This window comes from Tasmannia lanceolata, unplaced genomic scaffold (assembly GCF_043159265.1).
Source record: "Tasmannia lanceolata isolate RefF3 unplaced genomic scaffold, GAP_Taslan_0.1 ptg000018l, whole genome shotgun sequence".
NCBI lineage: Eukaryota > Viridiplantae > Streptophyta > Magnoliopsida > Canellales > Winteraceae > Tasmannia > Tasmannia lanceolata.
The window spans coordinates 36,506,963-36,531,519 of record NW_027518695.1 but is presented as its reverse complement, the minus strand read 5'-3'; positions in this window follow the sequence as shown (position 1 = coordinate 36,531,519).

Genomic DNA, 24,557 nt, shown 5'->3' with positions numbered 1-24,557 from the left:
AATCAACCGGACGTTGGTCTGTAAACTGCTAGACCAAAGTGCGAGTCTAACTATTTCCGTCATAACTCTCAAAATACTTGGAGTTTTTCATCTCTGTTTCTTCCGTTTTAGACTACACTTCGACTCCTTCGAAATGGAAGAAATTTCAATGAATTCCGAGTTGAATTGAGTGAGTTATGGTCATTCAATCGGAGGTATGTCTGCAAACTGCTAGACCAAAGCGCGAATCTAACTATTTCCATCATAACTCTCAAAATACAAGTAGTTTTTCATCTCCGTTTCTTCCGTTTTAAACTACACTTCGACTCCTTCGAAATGCAACAAATTTCATTGAGTTACATGTTCAATTGAGTGAGTTGTGGTCATTAAATCGGAGGTAGGTCTGTAAACTGCTAGGCGAAAGCGCGAGTCTAACTATTTCTATCATAACTCTTAAAATACTTGGAGTTTTTCATCTCCGTTTCTTTCGTTTTCAGCTACTCTTCGACATCTTCCAAATGGCATGAATTTGAATAAATTTCGAGTCGAATTGAGTGACTTATGGTCAATGAATCGGAAGTAGGTCTGTAAACTGCTAGACCAAAGCGCGAGTCTAACTATTTCCATCATAACTCTTAAGATACTTGGAATTTTTCATCTCTGTTTCTTTCGTTTTCAACTATACTTCGACATCTTCAAAATGGCATGAATTTGAATCAATTCCGAGTTAAATTGAGTAAGTTATGGTCAATCAATTGCAGGTTGGTCTGTAAACTGCTACACCAAAGTGCGAGTCTAACAATTTCCACCATAAATCTCAAAATACTTGGCTTTTTTATCTCTGTTTCTTCTGTTTTAAACTACACTTCGACTCCTTCGAAATGGAACAAAGTTCAATGAATTCCGAGTTGAATTTAGTGACTTATGGTCATTCAATCGGAGGTAGGTCTGTAAACTGCTAGGCGAAAATGCGAGTCTAACTATTTCCATCATAACTCTCAAAATACTTGGAGTTTTCATCTCCGTTTCTTCCGTTTTCAGCTACACTTTCGACTCCTGCGTAATGGAACAAATTTCAATGAATTCCGAGTTGGATTGAGTGAGTTATGGTCATTCAATCGGAGGTAGGTCAGTAAACTGCTCGGCGAAAGCGCAAGTCTAACTATTTCCATCGTAACTCTTAAAATACTTGGAGTTTTTCATCTCCGTTTCTTATGTTTTCAACTACACTTCCACATCTTCGAAACGGCATGAATTTGACTAAATTCCGAGTTGAATTGACTGAGTTATGGTCAATCAATCGGAGGTAGGTCTGTAAACTGCTACCCTAGAGTGCGAGTCTAACTATTTCCATCATAACTCCCGAAATACTTGGCTTTTTTAACCACCGTTTCTTTCGTTTTAAACTACACTTCTACTCATTCGAAATGGAAAAAATTTCAATTAATTCCGGGTTGAATTGAGTGAGTTATGGTCATTCAATCGGAGGTAGGTCTGTAAACTGCTAGGCGAAAGGGCGAGTCTAACTATTTCCATCATAACTCTTAAAATACTTGGAGTTTTTCATCTCCCTTTCTTATGTTTTCAACTACAGTTCGACATCTTCGAAATGGCATGAATTTGACTCAATTCCGAATTGAATTGACTGAGTTATGGTCAATCAACCGGACGTAGGTCTGTAAACTGCTAGACCAAAGTGCGAGTCTAACTATTTCCGTCATAACTCTCAAAATACTTGGAGTTTTTCATCTCTGTTTCTTCCGTTTTAGACTACACTTCGACTCCTTCGAAATGGAAGAAATTTCAATGAATTCCGAGTTGAATTGAGTGAGTTATGGTCATTCAATCGGAGGTATGTCTGCAAACTGCTAGACCAAAGCGCGAATCTAACTATTTCCATCATAACTCTCAAAATACAAGTAGTTTTTCATCTCTGTTTCTTCCGTTTTAAACTACACTTCGACTCCTTCGAAATGCAACAAATTTCATTGAGTTACATGTTCAATTGAGTGAGTTGTGGTCATTAAATCGGAGGTAGGTCTGTAAACTGCTAGGCGAAAGCGCGAGTCTAACTATTTCTATCATAACTCTTAAAATACTTGGAGTTTTTCATCTCCGTTTCTTTCGTTTTCAGCTACTCTTCGACATCTTCCAAATGGCATGAATTTGAATAAATTTCGAGTCGAATTGAGTGACTTATGGTCAATGAATCGGAAGTAGGTCTGTAAACTGCTAGACCAAAGCGCGAGTCTAACAATTTCCACCATAAATCTCAAAATACTTGGCTTTTTTTATCTCCGTTTCTTCTGTTTTAAACTACACTTCGACTCCTTCGAAATGGAACAAAGTTCAATGAATTCCGAGTTGAATTTAGTGACTTATGGTCATTCAATCGGAGGTAGGTCTGTAAACTGCTAGGCGAAAATGCGAGTCTAACTATTTCCATCATAACTCTCAAAATACTTGGAGTTTTCATCTCAGTTTCTTCCGCTTTCAGCTACTCTTTCGACTCCTGCGTAATGGAACAAATTTCAATGAATTCCGAGTTGGATTGAGTGAGTTATGGTCATTCAATCGGAGGTAGGTCAGTAAACTGGTCGGCGAAAGCGCAAGTCTAACTATTTCCATCGTAACTCTTAAAATACTTGGAGTTTTTCATCTCCGTTTCTTATGTTTTCAACTACACTTCGACATCTTCGAAACGGCATGAATTTGACTAAATTCCGAGTTGAATTGACTGAGTTATGGTCAATCAATCGGAGGTAGGTCTGTAAACTGCTACCCTAGAGTGCGAGTCTAACTATTTCCATCATAACTCCCGAAATACTTGGCTTTTTTAACCACCGTTTCTTTCGTTTTAAACTACCTTTCTACTCATTCGAAATGGAAAAAATTTCAATTAATTCCGGGTTGAATTGAGTGAGTTATGGTCATTCAATCGGAGGTAGGTCTGTAAACTGCTAGGCGAAAGGGCGAGTCTAACTATTTCCATCATAACTCTTAAAATACTTGGAGTTTTTCATCTCCCTTTCTTATGTTTTCAACTACAGTTCGACATCTTCGAAATGGCATGAATTTGACTTAATTCCGAATTGAATTGACTGAGTTATGGTCAATCAACCGGACGTTGGTCTGTAAACTGCTAGACCAAAGTGCGAGTCTAACTATTTCCGTCATAACTCTCAAAATACTTGGAGTTTTTCATCTCTGTTTCTTCCGTTTTAGACTACACTTCGACTCCTTCGAAATGGAAGAAATTTCAATGAATTCCGAGTTGAATTGAGTGAGTTATGGTCATTCAATCGGAGGTATGTCTGCAAACTGCTAGACCAAAGCGCGAATCTAACTATTTCCATCATAACTCTCAAAATACAAGTAGTTTTTCATCTCCGTTTCTTCCGTTTTAAACTACACTTCGACTCCTTCGAAATGCAACAAATTTCATTGAGTTACATGTTCAATTGAGTGAGTTGTGGTCATTAAATCGGAGGTAGGTCTGTAAACTGCTAGGCGAAAGCGCGAGTCTAACTATTTCTATCATAACTCTTAAAATACTTGGAGTTTTTCATCTCCGTTTCTTTCGTTTTCAGCTACTCTTTGACATCTTCCAAATGGCATGAATTTGAATAAATTTCGAGTCGAATTGAGTGACTTATGGTCAATGAATCGGAAGTAGGTCTGTAAACTGCTAGACCAAAGCGCGAGTCTAACTATTTCCATCATAACTCTTAAGATACTTGGAATTTTTCATCTCTGTTTCTTTCGTTTTCAACTATACTTCGACATCTTCAAAATGGCATGAATTTGAATCAATTCCGAGTTAAATTGAGTAAGTTATGGTCAATCAATTGCAGGTTGGTCTGTAAACTGCTACACCAAAGTGCGAGTCTAACAATTTCCACCATAAATCTCAAAATACTTGGCTTTTTTATCTCTGTTTCTTCTGTTTTAAACTACACTTCGACTCCTTCGAAATGGAACAAAGTTCAATGAATTCCGAGTTGAATTTAGTGACTTATGGTCATTCAATCGGAGGTAGGTCTGTAAACTGCTAGGCGAAAATGCGAGTCTAACTATTTCCATCATAACTCTCAAAATACTTGGAGTTTTCATCTCCGTTTCTTCCGTTTTCAGCTACACTTTCGACTCCTGCGTAATGGAACAAATTTCAATGAATTCCGAGTTGGATTGAGTGAGTTATGGTCATTCAATCGGAGGTAGGTCAGTAAACTGCTCGGCGAAAGCGCAAGTCTAACTATTTCCATCGTAACTCTTAAAATACTTGGAGTTTTTCATCTCCGTTTCTTATGTTTTCAACTACACTTCCACATCTTCGAAACGGCATGAATTTGACTAAATTCCGAGTTGAATTGACTGAGTTATGGTCAATCAATCGGAGGTAGGTCTGTAAACTGCTACCCTAGAGTGCGAGTCTAACTATTTCCATCATAACTCCCGAAATACTTGGCTTTTTTAACCACCGTTTCTTTCGTTTTAAACTACACTTCTACTCATTCGAAATGGAAAAAATTTCAATTAATTCCGGGTTGAATTGAGTGAGTTATGGTCATTCAATCGGAGGTAGGTCTGTAAACTGCTAGGCGAAAGGGCGAGTCTAACTATTTCCATCATAACTCTTAAAATACTTGGAGTTTTTCATCTCCCTTTCTTATGTTTTCAACTACAGTTCGACATCTTCGAAATGGCATGAATTTGACTCAATTCCGAATTGAATTGACTGAGTTATGGTCAATCAACCGGACGTAGGTCTGTAAACTGCTAGACCAAAGTGCGAGTCTAACTATTTCCGTCATAACTCTCAAAATACTTGGAGTTTTTCATCTCTGTTTCTTCCGTTTTAGACTACACTTCGACTCCTTCGAAATGGAAGAAATTTCAATGAATTCCGAGTTGAATTGAGTGAGTTATGGTCATTCAATCGGAGGTATGTCTGCAAACTGCTAGACCAAAGCGCGAATCTAACTATTTCCATCATAACTCTCAAAATACAAGTAGTTTTTCATCTCCGTTTCTTCCGTTTTAAACTACACTTCGACTCCTTCGAAATGCAACAAATTTCATTGAGTTACATGTTCAATTGAGTGTGTTGTGGTCATTAAATCGGAGGTAGGTCTGTAAACTGCTAGGCGAAAGCGCGAGTCTAACTATTTCTATCATAACTCTTAAAATACTTGGAGTTTTTCATCTCCGTTTCTTTCGTTTTCAGCTACTCTTCGACATCTTCCAAATGGCATGAATTTGAATAAATTTCGAGTCGAATTGAGTGACTTATGGTCAATGAATCGGAAGTAGGTCTGTAAACTGCTAGACCAAAGCGCGAGTCTAACTATTTCCATCATAACTCTTAAGATACTTGGAATTTTTCATCTCTGTTTCTTTCGTTTTCAACTATACTTCGACATCTTCAAAATGGCATGAATTTGAATCAATTCCGAGTTAAATTGAGTAAGTTATGGTCAATCAATTGCAGGTTGGTCTGTAAACTGCTACACCAAAGTGCGAGTCTAACAATTTCCACCATAAATCTCAAAATACTTGGCTTTTTTTATCTCCGTTTCTTCTGTTTTAAACTACACTTCGACTCCTTCGAAATGGAACAAAGTTCAATGAATTCCGAGTTGAATTTAGTGACTTATGGTCATTCAATCGGAGGTAGGTCTGTAAACTGCTAGGCGAAAATGCGAGTCTAACTATTTCCATCATAACTCTCAAAATACTTGGAGTTTTCATCTCCGTTTCTTCCGTCTTCAGCTACACTTTCGACTCCTGCGTAATGGAACAAATTTCAATGAATTCCTGGTTGGATTGAGTGAGTTATGGTCATTCAATCGGAGGTAGGTCAGTAAACTGCTCGGCGAAAGCGCAAGTCTAACTATTTCCATCGTAACTCTTAAAATACTTGGAGTTTTTCATCTCCGTTTCTTATGTTTTCAACTACACTTCGACATCTTCGAAACGGCATGAATTTGACTAAATTCCGAGTTGAATTGACTGAGTTATGGTCAATCAATCGGAGGTAGGTCTGTAAACTGCTACCCTAGAGTGCGAGTCTAACTATTTCCATCATAACTCCCGAAATACTTGGCTTTTTTAACAACCGTTTCTTTCGTTTTGAACTACACTTCTACTCATTCGAAATGGAAAAAATTTCAATTAATTCCGGGTTGAATTGAGTGAGTTATGGTCATTCAATCGGAGGTAGGTCTGTAAACTGCTAGGCGAAAGGGCGAGTCTAACTATTTCCATCATAACTCTTAAAATACTTGGAGTTTTTCATCTCCCTTTCTTATGTTTTCAACTACAGTTCGACATCTTCGAAATGGCATGAATTTGACTCAATTCCGAATTGAATTGACTGAGTTATGGTCAATCAACCGGACGTAGGTCTGTAAACTGCTAGACCAAAGTGCGAGTCTAACTATTTCCGTCATAACTCTCAAAATACTTGGAGTTTTTCATCTCTGTTTCTTCCGTTTTAGACTACACTTCGACTCCTTCGAAATGGAAGAAATTTCAATGAATTCCGAGTTGAATTGAGTGAGTTATGGTCATTCAATCGGAGGTATGTCTGCAAACTGCTAGACCAAAGCGCGAATCTAACTATTTCCATCATAACTCTCAAAATACAAGTAGTTTTTCATCTTCGTTTCTTCCGTTTTAAACTACACTTCGACTCCTTCGAAATGCAACAAATTTCATTGAGTTACATGTTCAATTGAGTGAGTTGTGGTCATTAAATCGGAGGTAGGTCTGTAAACTGCTAGGCGAAAGCGCGAGTCTAACTATTTCTATCATAACTCTTAAAATACTTGGAGTTTTTCATCTCCGTTTTTTTCGTTTTCAGCTACTCTTCGACATCTTCCAAATGGCATGAATTTGAATAAATTTCGAGTCGAATTGAGTGACTTATGGTCAATGAATCGGAAGTAGGTCTGTAAACTGCTAGACCAAAGCGTGAGTCTAACTATTTCCATCATAACTCTTAAGATACTTGGAATTTTTCATCTCTGTTTCTTTCGTTTTCAACTATACTTCGACATCTTCAAAATGGCATGAATTTGAATCAATTCCGAGTTAAATTGAGTAAGTTATGGTCAATCAATTGCAAGTTGGTCTGTAAACTGCTACACCAAAGTGCGAGTCTAACAATTTCCACCATAAATCTCAAAATACTTGGCTTTTTTTATCTCTGTTTCTTCTGTTTTAAACTACACTTCGACTCCTTCGAAATGGAACAAAGTTCAATGAATTCCGAGTTGAATTTAGTGACTTATGGTCATTCAATCGGAGGTAGGTCTGTAAACTGCTAGGCGAAAATGCGAGTCTAACTATTTCCATCATAACTCTCAAAATACTTGGAGTTTTCATCTCAGTTTCTTCCGCTTTCAGCTACACTTTCGACTCCTGCGTAATAGAACAAATTTCAATGAATTCCGAGTTGGATTGAGTGAGTTATGGTCATTCAATCGGAGGTAGGTCAGTAAACTGCTCGGCGAAAGCGCAAGTCTAACTATTTCCATCGTAACTCTTAAAATACTTGGAGTTTTTCATCTCCGTTTCTTATGTTTTCAACTACACTTCGACATCTTCGAAACGGCATGAATTTGACTAAATTCCGAGTTGAATTGACTGAGTTATGGTCAATCAATCGGAGGTAGGTTTGTAAACTGCTACCCTAGAGTGCGAGTCTAACTATTTCCATCATAACTCCCGAAATACTTGGCTTTTTTAACCACCGTTTCTTTCGTTTTAAACTACCTTTCTACTCATTCGAAATGGAAAAAATTTCAATTAATTCCGGGTTGAATTGAGTGAGTTATGGTCATTCAATCGGAGGTAGGTCTGTAAACTGCTAGGCGAAAGGGCGAGTCTAACTATTTCCATCATAACTCTTAAAATACTTGGAGTTTTTCATCTCCCTTTCTTATGTTTTCAACTACAGTTCGACATCTTCGAAATGGCATGAATTTGACTCAATTCCGAATTGAATTGACTGAGTTATGGTCAATCAACCGGACGTAGGTCTGTAAACTGCTAGACCAAAGTGCGAGTCTAACTATTTCCGTCATAACTCTCAAAATACTTGGAGTTTTTCATCTCTGTTTCTTCCGTTTTAGACTACACTTCGACTCCTTCGAAATGGAAGAAATTTCAATGAATTCCGAGTTGAATTGAGTGAGTTATGGTCATTCAATCGGAGGTATGTCTGCAAACTGCTAGACCAAAGCGCGAATCTAACTATTTCCATCATAACTCTCAAAATACAAGTAGTTTTTCATCTCTGTTTCTTCCGTTTTAAACTACACTTCGACTCCTTCGAAATGCAACAAATTTCATTGAGTTACATGTTCAATTGAGTGAGTTGTGGTCATTAAATCGGAGGTAGGTCTGTAAACTGCTAGGCGAAAGCGCGAGTCTAACTATTTCTATCATAACTCTTAAAATACTTGGAGTTTTTCATCTCCGTTTCTTTCGTTTTCAGCTACTCTTCGACATCTTCCAAATGGCATGAATTTGAATAAATTTCGAGTCGAATTGAGTGACTTATGGTCAATGAATCGGAAGTAGGTCTGTAAACTGCTAGACCAAAGCGCGAGTCTAACTATTTCCATCATAACTCTTAAGATACTTGGAATTTTTCATCTCTGTTTCTTTCGTTTTCAACTACACTTCGACATCTTCAAAATGGCATAAATTTGAATCAATTCCGAGTTAAATTGAGTAAGTTATGGTCAATCAATTGCAGGTTGGTCTGTAAACTGCTACACCAAAGTGCGAGTCTAACAATTTCCACCATAAATCTCAAAATACTTGGCTTTTTTTATCTCCGTTTCTTCTGTTTTAAACTACACTTCGACTCCTTCGAAATGGAACAAAGTTCAATGAATTCCGAGTTGAATTTAGTGACTTATGGTCATTCAATCGGAGGTAGGTCTGTAAACTGCTAGGCGAAAATGCGAGTCTAACTATTTCCATCATTACTCTCAAAATACTTGGAGTTTTCATCTCCGTTTCTTCCGTTTTCAGCTACACTTTCGACTCCTGCGTAATTGAACAAATTTCAATGAATTCCGAGTTGGATTGAGTGAGTTATGGTCATTCAATCGGAGGTAGGTCAGTAAACTGCTCGGCGAAAGCGCAAGTCTAACTATTTCCATCGTAACTCTTAAAATACTTGGAGTTTTTCATCTCCGTTTCTTATGTTTTCAACTACACTTCGACATCTTCGAAACGGCATGAATTTGACTAAATTCCGAGTTGAATTGACTGAGTTATGGTCAATCAATCGGAGGTAGGTCTGTAAACTGCTACCCTAGAGTGCGAGTCTAACTATTTCCATCATAACTCCCGAAATACTTGGCTTTTTTAACCACCGTTTCTTTTGTTTTAAACTACACTTCTACTCATTCGAAATGGAAAAAATTTCAATTAATTCCGGGTTGAATTGAGTGAGTTATGGTCATTCAATCGGAGGTAGGTCTGTAAACTGCTAGGCGAAAGGGCGAGTCTAACTATTTCCATCATAACTCTTAAAATACTTGGAGTTTTTCATCTCCCTTTCTTATGTTTTCAACTACAGTTCGACATCTTCGAAATGGCATGAATTTGACTCAATTCCGAATTGAATTGACTGAGTTATGGTCAATCAACCGGACGTAGGTCTGTAAACTGCTAGACCAAAGTGCGAGTCTAACTATTTCCGTCATAACTCTCAAAATACTTGGAGTTTTTCATCTCTGTTTCTTCCGTTTTAGACTACACTTCGACTCCTTCGAAATGGAAGAAATTTCAATGAATTCCGAGTTGAATTGAGTGAGTTATGGTCATTCAATCGGAGGTATGTCTGCAAACTGCTAGACCAAAGCGCGAATCTAACTATTTCCATCATAACTCTCAAAATACAAGTAGTTTTTCATCTCCGTTTCTTCCGTTTTAAACTACACTTCGACTCCTTCGAAATGCAACAAATTTCATTGAGTTACATGTTCAATTGAGTGAGTTGTGGTCATTAAATCGGAGGTAGGTCTGTAAACTGCTAGGCGAAAGCGCGAGTCTAACTATTTCTATCATAACTCTTAAAATACTTGGAGTTTTTCATCTCCGTTTCTTTCGTTTTCAGCTACTCTTCGACATCTTCCAAATGGCATGAATTTGAATAAATTTCGAGTCGAATTGAGTGACTTATGGTCAATGAATCGGAAGTAGGTCTGTAAACTGCTAGACCAAAGCGCGAGTCTAACTATTTCCATCATAACTCTTAAGATACTTGGAATTTTTCATCTCTGTTTCTTTCGTTTTCAACTATACTTCGACATCTTCAAAATGGCATGAATTTGAATCAATTCCGAGTTAAATTGAGTAAGTTATGGTCAATCAATTGCAGGTTGGTCTGTAAACTGCTATACCAAAGTGCGAGTCTAACAATTTCCACCACAAATCTCAAAATACTTGGCTTTTTTTATCTCTGTTTCTTCTGTTTTAAACTACACTTCGACTCCTTCGAAATGGAACAAAGTTCAATGAATTCCGAGTTGAATTTAGTGACTTATGGTCATTCAATCGGAGGTAGGTCTGTAAACTGCTAGGCGAAAATGCGAGTCTAACTATTTCCATCATAACTCTCAAAATACTTGGAGTTTTCATCTCCGTTTCTTCCGTTTTCAGCTACACTTTCGACTCCTGCGTAATGGAACAAATTTCAATGAATTCCGAGTTGGATTGAGTGAGTTATGGTCATTCAATCGGAGGTAGGTCAGTAAACTGCTAGGCGAAAGCGCAAGTCTAACTATTTCCATCGTAACTCTTAAAATACTTGGAGTTTTTCATCTCCGTTTCTTATGTTTTCAACTACACTTCGACATCTTCGAAACGGCATGAATTTGACTAAATTCCGAGTTGAATTGACTGAGTTATGGTCAATCAATCGGAGGTAGGTCTGTAAACTGCTACCCTAGAGTGCGAGTCTAACTATTTCCATCATAACTCCCGAAATACTTGGCTTTTTTAACCACCGTTTCTTTCGTTTTAAACTACACTTCTACTCATTCGAAATGGAAAAAATTTCAATTAATTCCGGGTTGAATTGAGTGAGTTATGGTCATTCAATCGGAGGTAGGTCTGTAAACTGCTAGGCGAAAGGGCGAGTCTAACTATTTCCATCATAACTCTTAAAATACTTGGAGTTTTTCATCTCCCTTTCTTATGTTTTCAACTACAGTTCGACATCTTCGAAATGGCATGAATTTGACTCAATTCCGAATTGAATTGACTGAGTTATGGTCAATCAACCGGACGTAGGTCTGTAAACTGCTAGACCAAAGTGCGAGTCTAACTATTTTCGTCATAACTCTCAAAATACTTGGAGTTTTTCATCTCTGTTTCTTCCGTTTTAGACTACACTTCGACTCCTTCGAAATGGAGGAAATTTCAATGAATTCCGAGTTGAATTGAGTGAGTTATGGTCATTCAATCGGAGGTATGTCTGCAAACTGCTAGACCAAAGCGCGAATCTAACTATTTCCATCATAACTCTCAAAATACAAGTAGTTTTTCATCTCTGTTTCTTCCGTTTTAAACTACACTTCGACTCCTTCGAAATGCAACAAATTTCATTGAGTTACATGTTCAATTGAGTGAGTTGTGGTCATTAAATCGGAGGTAGGTCTGTAAACTGCTAGGCGAAAGCGCGAGTCTAACTATTTCTATCATAACTCTTAAAATACTTGGAGTTTTTCATCTCCGTTTCTTTCGTTTTCAGCTACTCTTCGACATCTTCCAAATGGCATGAATTTGAATAAATTTCGAGTCGAATTGAGTGAGTTATGGTCAATGAATCGGAAGTAGGTCTGTAAACTGCTAGACCAAAGCGCGAGTCTAACTATTTCCATCATAACTCTTAAGATACTTGGAATTTTTCATCTCTGTTTCTTTCGTTTTCAACTATACTTCGACATCTTCAAAATGGCATGAATTTGAATCAATTCCGAGTTAAATTGAGTAAGTTATGGTCAATCAATTGCAGGTTGGTCTGTAAACTGCTACACCAAAGTGCGAGTCTAACAATTTCCACCATAAATCTCAAAATACTTGGCTTTTTTTATCTCCGTTTCTTCTGTTTTAAACTACACTTCGACTCCTTCGAAATGGAACAAAGTTCAATGAATTCCGAGTTGAATTTAGTGACTTATGGTCATTCAATCGGAGGTAGGTCTGTAAACTGCTAGGCGAAAATGCGATTCTAACTATTTCCATCATAACTCTCAAAATACTTGGAGTTTTCATCTCCGTTTCTTCCGTTTTCAGCTACACTTTCGACTCCTGCGTAATGGAATAAATTTCAATGAATTCCGAGTTGGATTGAGTGAGTTATGGTCATTCAATCGGAGGTAGGTCAGTAAACTGCTAGGCGAAAGCGCAAGTCTAACTATTTCCATCGTAACTCTTAAAATACTTGGAGTTTTTCATCTCCGTTTCTTATGTTTTCAACTACACTTCAACATCTTCGAAACGGCATGAATTTGACTAAATTCCGAGTTGAATTGACTGAGTTATGGTCAATCAATCGGAGGTAGGTCTGTAAACTGCTACCCTAGAGTGCGAGTCTAACTATTTCCATCATAACTCCCGAAATACTTGGCTTTTTTAACCACCGTTTCTTTCGTTTTAAACTACACTTCTACTCATTCGAAATGGAAAAAATTTCAATTAATTCCGGGTTGAATTGAGTGAGTTATGGTCATTCAATCGGAGGTAGGTCTGTAAACTGCTAGGCGAAAGGGCGAGTCTAACTATTTCCATCATAACTCTTAAAATACTTGGAGTTTTTCATCTCCCTTTCTTATGTTTTCAACTACAGTTCGACATCTTCGAAATGGCATGAATTTGACTCAATTCCGAATTGAATTGACTGAGTTATGGTCAATCAACCGGACGTAGGTCTGTAAACTGCTAGACCAAAGTGCGAGTCTAACTATTTCCGTCATAACTCTCAAAATACTTGGAGTTTTTCATCTCTGTTTCTTCCGTTTTAGACTACACTTCGACTCCTTCGAAATGGAAGAAATTTCAATGAATTCCGAGTTGAATTGAGTGAGTTATGGTCATTCAATCGGAGGTATGTCTGCAAACTGCTAGACCAAAGCGCGAATCTAACTATTTCCATCATAACTCTCAAAATACAAGTAGTTTTTCATCTCCGTTTCTTCCGTTTTAAACTACACTTCGACTCCTTCGAAATGCAACAAATTTCATTGAGTTACATGTTCAATTGAGTGAGTTGTGGTCATTAAATCGGAGGTAGGTCTGTAAACTGCTAGGCGAAAGCGCGAGTCTAACTATTTCTATCATAACTCTTAAAATACTTGGAGTTTTTCATCTCCGTTTCTTTCGTTTTCAGCTACTCTTCGACATCTTCCAAATGGCATGAATTTGAATAAATTTCGAGTCGAATTGAGTGACTTATGGTCAATTAATCGGAAGTAGGTCTGTAAACTGCTAGACCAAAGCGCGAGTCTAACTATTTCCATCATAACTCTTAAGATACTTGGAATTTTTCATCTCTGTTTCTTTCGTTTTCAACTATACTTCGACATCTTCAAAATGGCATGAATTTGAATCAATTCCGAGTTAAATTGAGTAAGTTATGGTCAATCAATTGCAGGTTGGTCTGTAAACTGCTACACCAAAGTGCGAGTCTAACAATTTCCACCATAAATCTCAAAATACTTGGCTTTTTTTATCTCCGTTTCTTCTGTTTTAAACTACACTTCGACTCCTTCGAAATGGAACAAAGTTCAATGAATTCCGAGTTGAATTTAGTGACTTATGGTCATTCAATCGGAGGTAGGTCTGTAAACTGCTAGGCGAAAATGCGAGTCTAACTATTTCCATCATAACTCTCAAAATACTTGGAGTTTTCATCTCCGTTTCTTCCGTTTTCAGCTACACTTTCGACTCCTGCGTAATGGAACAAATTTCAATGAATTCCGAGTTGGATTGAGTGAGTTATGGTCATTCAATCGGAGGTAGGTCAGTAAACTGCTCGGCGAAAGCGCAAGTCTAACTATTTCCATCGTAACTCTTAAAATACTTGGAGTTTTTCATCTCCGTTTCTTATGTTTTCAACTACACTTCCACATCTTCGAAACGGCATGAATTTGACTAAATTCCGAGTTGAATTGACTGAGTTATGGTCAATCAATCGGAGGTAGGTCTGTAAACTGCTACCCTAGAGTGCGAGTCTAACTATTTCCATCATAACTCCCGAAATACTTGGCTTTTTTAACCACCGTTTCTTTCGTTTTAAACTACACTTCTACTCATTCGAAATGGAAAAAATTTCAATTAATTCCGGGTTGAATTGAGTGAGTTATGGTCATTCAATCGGAGGTAGGTCTGTAAACTGCTAGGCGAAAGGGCGAGTCTAACTATTTCCATCATAACTCTTAAAATACTTGGAGTTTTTCATCTCCCTTTCTTATGTTTTCAACTACAGTTCGACATCTTCGAAATGGCATGAATTTGACTCAATTCCGAATTGAATTGACTGAGTTATGGTCAATCAACCGGACGTAGGTCTGTAAACTGCTAGACCAAAGTGCGAGTCTAACTATTTCCGTCATAACTCTCAAAATACTTGGAGTTTTTCATCTCTGTTTCTTCCGTTTTAGACTACACTTCGACTCCTTCGAAATGGAAGAAATTTCAATGAATTCCGAGTTGAATTGAGTGAGTTATGGTCATTCAATCGGAGGTATGTCTGCAAACTGCTAGACCAAAGCGCGAATCTAACTATTTCCATCATAACTCTCAAAATACAAGTAGTTTTTCATCTCCGTTTCTTCCGTTTTAAACTACACTTCGACTCCTTCGAAATGCAACAAATTTCATTGAGTTACATGTTCAATTGAGTGTGTTGTGGTCATTAAATCGGAGGTAGGTCTGTAAACTGCTAGGCGAAAGCGCGAGTCTAACTATTTCTATCATAACTCTTAAAATACTTGGAGTTTTTCATCTCCGTTTCTTTCGTTTTCAGCTACTCTTCGACATCTTCCAAATGGCATGAATTTGAATAAATTTCGAGTCGAATTGAGTGACTTATGGTCAATGAATCGGAAGTAGGTCTGTAAACTGCTAGACCAAAGCGCGAGTCTAACTATTTCCATCATAACTCTTAAGATACTTGGAATTTTTCATCTCTGTTTCTTTCGTTTTCAACTATACTTCGACATCTTCAAAATGGCATGAATTTGAATCAATTCCGAGTTAAATTGAGTAAGTTATGGTCAATCAATTGCAGGTTGGTCTGTAAACTGCTACACCAAAGTGCGAGTCTAACAATTTCCACCATAAATCTCAAAATACTTGGCTTTTTTTATCTCCGTTTCTTCTGTTTTAAACTACACTTCGACTCCTTCGAAATGGAACAAAGTTCAATGAATTCCGAGTTGAATTTAGTGACTTATGGTCATTCAATCGGAGGTAGGTCTGTAAACTGCTAGGCGAAAATGCGAGTCTAACTATTTCCATCATAACTCTCAAAATACTTGGAGTTTTCATCTCCGTTTCTTCCGTCTTCAGCTACACTTTCGACTCCTGCGTAATGGAACAAATTTCAATGAATTCCGAGTTGGATTGAGTGAGTTATGGTCATTCAATCGGAGGTAGGTCAGTAAACTGCTCGGCGAAAGCGCAAGTCTAACTATTTCCATCGTAACTCTTAAAATACTTGGAGTTTTTCATCTCCGTTTCTTATGTTTTCAACTACACTTCGACATCTTCGAAACGGCATGAATTTGACTAAATTCCGAGTTGAATTGACTGAGTTATGGTCAATCAATCGGAGGTAGGTCTGTAAACTGCTACCCTAGAGTGCGAGTCTAACTATTTCCATCATAACTCCCGAAATACTTGGCTTTTTTAACAACCGTTTCTTTCGTTTTGAACTACACTTCTACTCATTCGAAATGGAAAAAATTTCAATTAATTCCGGGTTGAATTGAGTGAGTTATGGTCATTCAATCGGAGGTAGGTCTGTAAACTGCTAGGCGAAAGGGCGAGTCTAACTATTTCCATCATAACTCTTAAAATACTTGGAGTTTTTCATCTCCCTTTCTTATGTTTTCAACTACAGTTCGACATCTTCGAAATGGCATGAATTTGACTCAATTCCGAATTGAATTGACTGAGTTATGGTCAATCAACCGGACATAGGTCTGTAAACTGCTAGACCAAAGTGCGAGTCTAACTATTTCCGTCATAACTCTCAAAATACTTGGAGTTTTTCATCTCTGTTTCTTCCGTTTTAGACTACACTTCGACTCCTTCGAAATGGAAGAAATTTCAATGAATTCCGAGTTGAATTGAGTGAGTTATGGTCATTCAATCGGAGGTATGTCTGCAAACTGCTAGACCAAAGCGCGAATCTAACTATTTCCATCATAACTCTCAAAATACAAGTAGTTTTTCATCTTCGTTTCTTCCGTTTTAAACTACACTTCGACTCCTTCGAAATGCAACAAATTTCATTGAGTTACATGTTCAATTGAGTGAGTTGTGGTCATTAAATCGGAGGTAGGTCTGTAAACTGCTAGGCGAAAGCGCGAGTCTAACTATTTCTATCATAACTCTTAAAATACTTGGAGTTTTTCATCTCCGTTTCTTTCGTTTTCAGCTACTCTTCGACATCTTCCAAATGGCATGAATTTGAATAAATTTCGAGTCGAATTGAGTGACTTATGGTCAATGAATCGGAAGTAGGTCTGTAAACTGCTAGACCAAAGCGCGAGTCTAACTATTTCCATCATAACTCTTAAGATACTTGGAATTTTTCATCTCTGTTTCTTTCGTTTTCAACTATACTTCGACATCTTCAAAATGGCATGAATTTGAATCAATTCCGAGTTAAATTGAGTAAGTTATGGTCAATCAATTGCAAGTTGGTCTGTAAACTGCTACACCAAAGTGCGAGTCTAACAATTTCCACCATAAATCTCAAAATACTTGGCTTTTTTTATCTCTGTTTCTTCTGTTTTAAACTACACTTCGACTCCTTCGAAATGGAACAAAGTTCAATGAATTCCGAGTTGAATTTAGTGACTTATGGTCATTCAATCGGAGGTAGGTCTGTAAACTGCTAGGCGAAAATGCGAGTCTAACTATTTCCATCATAACTCTCAAAATACTTGGAGTTTTCATCTCCGTTTCTTCCGTTTTCAGCTACACTTTCGACTCCTGCGTAATGGAACAAATTTCAATGAATTCCGAGTTGGATTGAGTGAGTTATGGTCATTCAATCGGAGGTAGGTCAGTAAACTGTTAGGCGAAAGCGCAAGTCTAACTATTTCCATCGTAACTCTTAAAATACTTGGAGTTTTTCATCTCCGTTTCTTATGTTTTCAACTACACTTCAACATCTTCGAAACGGCATGAATTTGACTAAATTCCGAGTTGAATTGACTGAGTTATGGTCAATCAATCGGAGGTAGGTCTGTAAACTGCTACCCTAGAGTGCGAGTCTAACTATTTCCATCATAACTCCCGAAATACTTGGCTTTTTTAACCACCGTTTCTTTCGTTTTAAACTACACTTCTACTCATTCGAAATGGAAAAAATTTCAATTAATTCCGGGTTGAATTGAGTGAGTTATGGTCATTCAATCGGAGGTAGGTCTGTAAACTGCTAGGCGAAAGGGCGAGTCTAACTATTTCCATCATAACTCTTAAAATACTTGGAGTTTTTCATCTCCCTTTCTTATGTTTTCAACTACAGTTCGACATCTTCGAAATGGCATGAATTTGACTCAATTCCGAATTGAATTGACTGAGTTATGGTCAATCAACCGGACGTAGGTCTGTAAACTGCTAGACCAAAGTGCGAGTCTAACTATTTCCGTCATAACTCTCAAAATACTTGGAGTTTTTCATCTCTGTTTCTTCCGTTTTAGACTACACTTCGACTCCTTCGAAATGGAAGAAATTTCAATGAATTCCGAGTTGAATTGAGTGAGTTATGGTCATTCAATCGGAGGTATGTCTGCAAACTGCTAGACCAAAGCGCGAATCTAACTATTTCCATCATAACTCTCAAAATACAAGTAGTTTTTCATCTCCGTTTCTTCCGTTTTAAACTACACTTCGACTCCTTCGAAATGCAACAAATTTCATTGAGTTACATGTTCAATTGAGTGAGTTGTGGTCATTAAATCGGAGGTAGGTCTGTAAACTGCTAGGCGAAAGCGCGAGTCTAACTATTTCTATCATAACTCTTAAAATACTTGGAGTTTTTCATCTCCGTTTCTTTCGTTTTCAGCTACTCTTCGACATCTTCCAAATGGCATGAATTTGAATAAATTTCGAGTCGAATTGAGTGACTTATGGTCAATGAATCGGAAGTAGGTCTGTAAACTGCTAGACCAAAGCGCGAGTCTAACTATTTCCATCATAACTCTTAAGATACTTGGAATTTTTCATCTCTGTTTCTTTCGTTTTCAACTATACATCGACATCTTCAAAATGGCATGAATTTGAATCAATTCCGAGTTAAATTGAGTAAGTTATGGTCAATCAATTGCAGGTTGGTCTGTAAACTGCTACACCAAAGTGCGAGTCTAACTATTTCCACCATAACTCTCAAAATACTTGGCTTTTTTCATTCTGTTTCTTCCGTTTTAAACTACAGTTCGAGTCCTTCGAAATGGAACAAATTTCAATGAATTCCGAGTTGAATTGAGTGAGTTATGGTCATTCACTCGGTGGTAGGTCTGTAAACTGCTAGGCGAAAGCGCGAGTCTAACTATGTCCATCATAACTCTTAAATTACTTGGAGTTTTTCATCTCCATTTCCAACTAAACTTCGACGTCTTCGCAATGCCATGAATTTGATTCAATTCTGAGTTGAATTGAGTGAGTTATGGTCAATCAATCGGAGGTAGGTCTGTAAACTGCTAGACCAAAGTGCGAGTCTAACTATTTCCACCATAACTCTCAAAATACTTGGCTTTTTGCATCTCCGTTTCTTCCGTTTTAAACTACACTTCGACTCCTTCGAAATGGAACAAATTTCAATGAAATCCGGGTTGAATTGAGTGAGTTATGGTCATTCAATCGGAGGTAGGTCTGTAAACTGCTAGGCGAAAGCGAGAGTCTAACTATTTCCATCATAACTCTTAAAAGAATTGGAGTTTTTCATCTCCGTTTCTTCCGTTTTCAACTACACTTCGACATCTTCGAAATTGCATGAATTTGAATCAATTTCGAGTTGAATTGAGTGAGTTATAGTCAATCAATCGGAGGTAGGTCTGTAAACTGCTAGACCAAAGTGCGAGTCTAACAATTTCCACCATAAATCTCAAAATACTTGGCTTTTTTTATCTCCGTTTCTTCTGTTTTAAACTACACTTCGACTCCTTCGAAATGGAACAAAGTTCAATGAATTCCGAGTTGAATTTAGTGACTTATGGTCATTCAATCGGAGGTAGGTCTGTAAACTGCTAGGCGAAAATGCGAGTCTAACTATTTCCACCATAACTCTCAAAATACTTGGAGTTTTCATCTCCGTTTCTTCCGTTTTCAGCTACACTTTCGACTCCTGCGTAATGGAACAAATTTCAATGAATTCCGAGTTGGATTGAGTGAGTTATGGTCATTCAATCGGAGGTAGGTCAGTAAACTGCTAGGCGAAAGCGCAAGTCTAACTATTTCCATCGTACCTCTTAAAATACTTGGAGTTTTTCATCTCCGTTTCTTATGTTTTCAACTACACTTCGACATCTTCGAAACGGCATGAATTTGACTAAATTCCGAGTTGAATTGACTGAGTTATGGTCAATCAATCGGAGGTAGGTCTGTAAACTGCTACCCTAGAGTGCGAGTCTAACTATTTCCATCATAACTCCCGAAATACTTGGCTTTTTTAACCACCGTTTCTTTCGTTTTAAACTACACTTCTACTCATTCGAAATGGAAAAAATTTCAATTAATTCCGGGTTGAATTGAGTGAGTTATGGTCATTCAATCGGAGGTAGGTCTGTAAACTGCTAGGCGAAAGGGCGAGTCTAACTATTTCCATCATAACTCTTAAAATACTTGGAGTTTTTCATCTCCCTTTCTTATGTTTTCAACTACAGTTCGACATCTTCGAAATGGCATGAATTTGACTCAATTCCGAATTGAATTGACTGAGTTATGGTCAATCAACCGGACGTAGGTCTGTAAACTGCTAGACCAAAGTGCGAGTCTAACTATTTCCGTCATAACTCTCAAAATACTTGGAGTTTTTCATCTCTGTTTCTTCCGTTTTAGACTACACTTCGACTCCTTCGAAATGGAAGAAATTTCAATGAATTCCGAGTTGAATTGAGTGAGTTATAGTCATTCAATCGGAGGTATGTCTGCAAACTGCTAGACCAAAGCGCGAATCTAACTATTTCCATCATAACTCTCAAAATACAAGTAGTTTTTCATCTCCGTTTCTTCCGTTTTAAACTACACTTCGACTCCTTCGAAATGCAACAAATTTCATTGAGTTACATGTTCAATTGAGTGTGTTGTGGTCATTAAATCGGAGGTAGGTCTGTAAACTGCTAGGCGAAAGCGCGAGTCTAACTATTTCTATCATAACTCTTAAAATACTTGGAGTTTTTCATCTCCGTTTCTTTCGTTTTCAGCTACTCTTCGACATCTTCCAAATGGCATGAATTTGAATAAATTTCGAGTCGAATTGAGTGACTTATGGTCAATGAATCGGAAGTAGGTCTGTAAACTGCTAGACCAAAGCGCGAGTCTAACTATTTCCATCATAACTCTTAAGATACTTGGAATTTTTCATCTCTGTTTCTTTCGTTTTCAACTACACTTCGACATCTTCAAAATGGCATGAATTTGAATCAATTCCGAGTTAAATTGAGTAAGTTATGGTCAATCAATTGCAGGTTGGTCTGTAAACTGCTACACCAAAGTGCGAGTCTAACAATTTCCACCATAAATCTCAAAATACTTGGCTTTTTTTATCTCCGTTTCTTCTGTTTTAAACTACACTTCGACTCCTTCGAAATGGAACAAAGTTCAATGAATTCCGAGTTGAATTTAGTGACTTATGGTCATTCAATCGGAGGTAGGTCTGTAAACTGCTAGGCGAAAATGCGAGTCTACTATTTCCATCATAACTCTCAAAATACTTGGAGTTTTCATCTCCGTTTCTTCCGTCTTCAGCTACTCTTTCGACTCCTGCGTAATGGAACAAATTTCAATGAATTCCGAGTTGGATTGAGTGAGTTATGGTCATTCAATCGGAGGTAGGTCAGTAAACTGCTCGGCGAAAGCGCAAGTCTAACTATTTCCATCGTACCTCTTAAAATACTTGGAGTTTTTCATCTCCGTTTCTTATGTTTTCAACTACACTTCGACATCTTCGAAACGGCATGAATTTGACTAAATTCCGAGTTGAATTGACTGAGTTATGGTCAATCAATCGGAGGTAGGTCTGTAAACTGCTACCCTAGAGTGCGAGTCTAACTATTTCCATCATAACTCCCGAAATACTTGGCTTTTTTAACCACCGTTTCTTTCGTTTTGAACTACACTTCTACTCATTCGAAATGGAAAAAATTTCAATTAATTCCGGGTTGAATTGAGTGAGTTATGGTCATTCAATCGGAGGTAGGTCTGTAAACTGCTAGGCGAAAGGGCGAGTCTAACTATTTCCATCATAACTCTTAAAATACTTGGAGTTTTTCATCTCCCTTTCTTATGTTTTCAACTACAGTTCGACATCTTCGAAATGGCATGAATTTGACTCAATTCCGAATTGAATTGACTGAGTTATGGTCAATCAACCGGACGTAGGTCTGTAAACTGCTAGACCAAAGTGCGAGTCTAACTATTTCCGTCATAACTCTCAAAATACTTGGAGTTTTTCATCTCTGTTTCTTCCGTTTTAGACTACACTTCGACTCCTTCGAAATGGAAGAAATTTCAATGAATTCCGAGTTGAATTGAGTGAGTTATGGTCATTCAATCGGAGGTATGTCTGCAAACTGCTAGACCAAAGCGCGAATCTAACTATTTCCATCATAACTCTCAAAATACAAGTAGTTTTTCATCTCCGTTTCTTCCGTTTTAAACTACACTTCGACTCCTTCGAAATGCAACAAATTTCATTGAGTTACATGTTCAATTGAGTGAGTTGTGGTCATTAAATCGGAGGTAGGTCTGTAAACTGCTAGGCGAAAGCGCGAGTCTAACTATTTCTATCATAACTCTTAAAATACTTGGAGTTTTTCATCTCCGTTTCTTTCGTTTTCAGCTACTCTTCGACATCTTCCAAATGGCATGAATTTGAATAAATTTCGAGTCGAATTGAGTGACTTATGGTCAATGAATCGGAAGTAGGTCTGTAAACTGCTAGACCAAAGCGCGAGTCTAACTATTTCCATCATAACTCTTAAGATACTTGGAAATTTTCATCTCTGTTTCTTTCGTTTTCAACTATACTTCGACATCTTCAAAATGGCATGAATTTGAATCAATTCCGAGTTAAATTGAGTAAGTTATGGTCAATCAATTGCAGGTTGGTCTGTAAACTGCTACACCAAAGTGCGAGTCTAACAATTTCCACCATAAATCTCAAAATACTTGGCTTTTTTTATCTCCGTTTCTTCTGTTTTAAACTACACTTCGACTCCTTCGAAATGGAACAAAGTTCAATGAATTCCGAGTTGAATTTAGTGACTTATGGTCATTCAATGGGAGGTAGGTCTGTAAACTGCTAGGCGAAAATGCGAGTCTAACTATTTCCATCATAACTCTCAAAATACTTGGAGTTTTCATCTCCGTTTCTTCCGTTTTCAGCTACACTTTCGACTCCTGCGTAATGGAACAAATTTCAATGAATTCCGAGTTGGATTGAGTGAGTTATGGTCATTCAATCGGAGGTAGGTCAGTAAACTGCTAGGCGAAAGCGCAAGTCTAACTATTTCCATCGTAACTCTTAAAATACTTGGAGTTTTTCATCTCCGTTTCTTATGTTTTCAACTACACTTCAACATCTTCGAAACGGCATGAATTTGACTAAATTCCGAGTTGAATTGACTGAGTTATCGTCAATCAATCGGAGGTAGGTCTGTAAACTGCTACCCTAGAGTGCGAGTCTAACTATTTCCATCATAACTCCCGAAATACTTGGCTTTTTTAACCACCGTTTCTTTCGTTTTAAACTACACTTCTACTCATTCGAAATGGAAAAAATTTCAATTAATTCCGGGTTGAATTGAGTGAGTTATGGTCATTCAATCGGAGGTAGGTCTGTAAACTGCTAGGCGAAAGGGCGAGTCTAACTATTTCCATCATAACTCTTAAAATACTTGGAGTTTTTCATCTCCCTTTCTTATGTTTTCAACTACAGTTCGACATCTTCGAAATGGCATGAATTTGACTCAATTCCGAATTGAATTGACTGAGTTATGGTCAATCAACCGGACGTAGTTCTGTAAACTGCTAGACCAAAGTGCGAGTCTAACTATTTCCGTCATAACTCTCAAAATACTTGGAGTTTTTCATCTCTGTTTCTTCCGTTTTAGACTACACTTCGACTCCTTCGAAATGGAAGAAATTTCAATGAATTCCGAGTTGAATTGAGTGAGTTATGGTCATTCAATCGGAGGTATGTCTGCAAACTGCTAGACCAAAGCGCGAATCTAACTATTTCCATCATAACTCTCAAAATACAAGTAGTTTTTCATCTCCGTTTCTTCCGTTTTAAACTACACTTCGACTCCTTCGAAATGCAACAAATTTCATTGAGTTACATGTTCAATTGAGTGAGTTGTGGTCATTAAATCGGAGGTAGGTCTGTAAACTGCTAGGCGAAAGCGCGAGTCTAACTATTTCTATCATAACTCTTAAAATACTTGGAGTTTTTCATCTCCGTTTCTTTCGTTTTCAGCTACTCTTCGACATCTTCCAAATGGCATGAATTTGAATAAATTTCGAGTCGAATTGAGTGACTTATGGTCAATGAATCGGAAGTAGGTCTGTAAACTGCTAGACCAAAGCGCGAGTCTAACTATTTCCATCATAACTCTTAAGATACTTGGAATTTTTCATCTCTGTTTCTTTCGTTTTCAACTATACATCGACATCTTCAAAATGGCATGAATTTGAATCAATTCCGAGTTAAATTGAGTAAGTTATGGTCAATCAATTGCAGGTTGGTCTGTAAACTGCGACACCAAAGTGCGAGTCTAACTATTTCCACCATAACTCTCAAAATACTTGGCTTTTTTCATTCTGTTTCTTCCGTTTTAAACTACAGTTCGAGTCCTTCGAAATGGAACAAATTTCAATGAATTCCGAGTTGAATTGAGTGAGTTATGGTCATTCACTCGGTGGTAGGTCTGTAAACTGCTAGGCGAAAGCGCGAGTCTAACTATGTCCATCTTAACTCTTAAATTACTTGGAGTTTTTCATCTCCATTTCTAACTAAACTTCGACGTCTTCGCAATGCCATGAATTTGATTCAATTCTGAGTTGAATTGAGTGAGTTATGCTCAATCAATCGG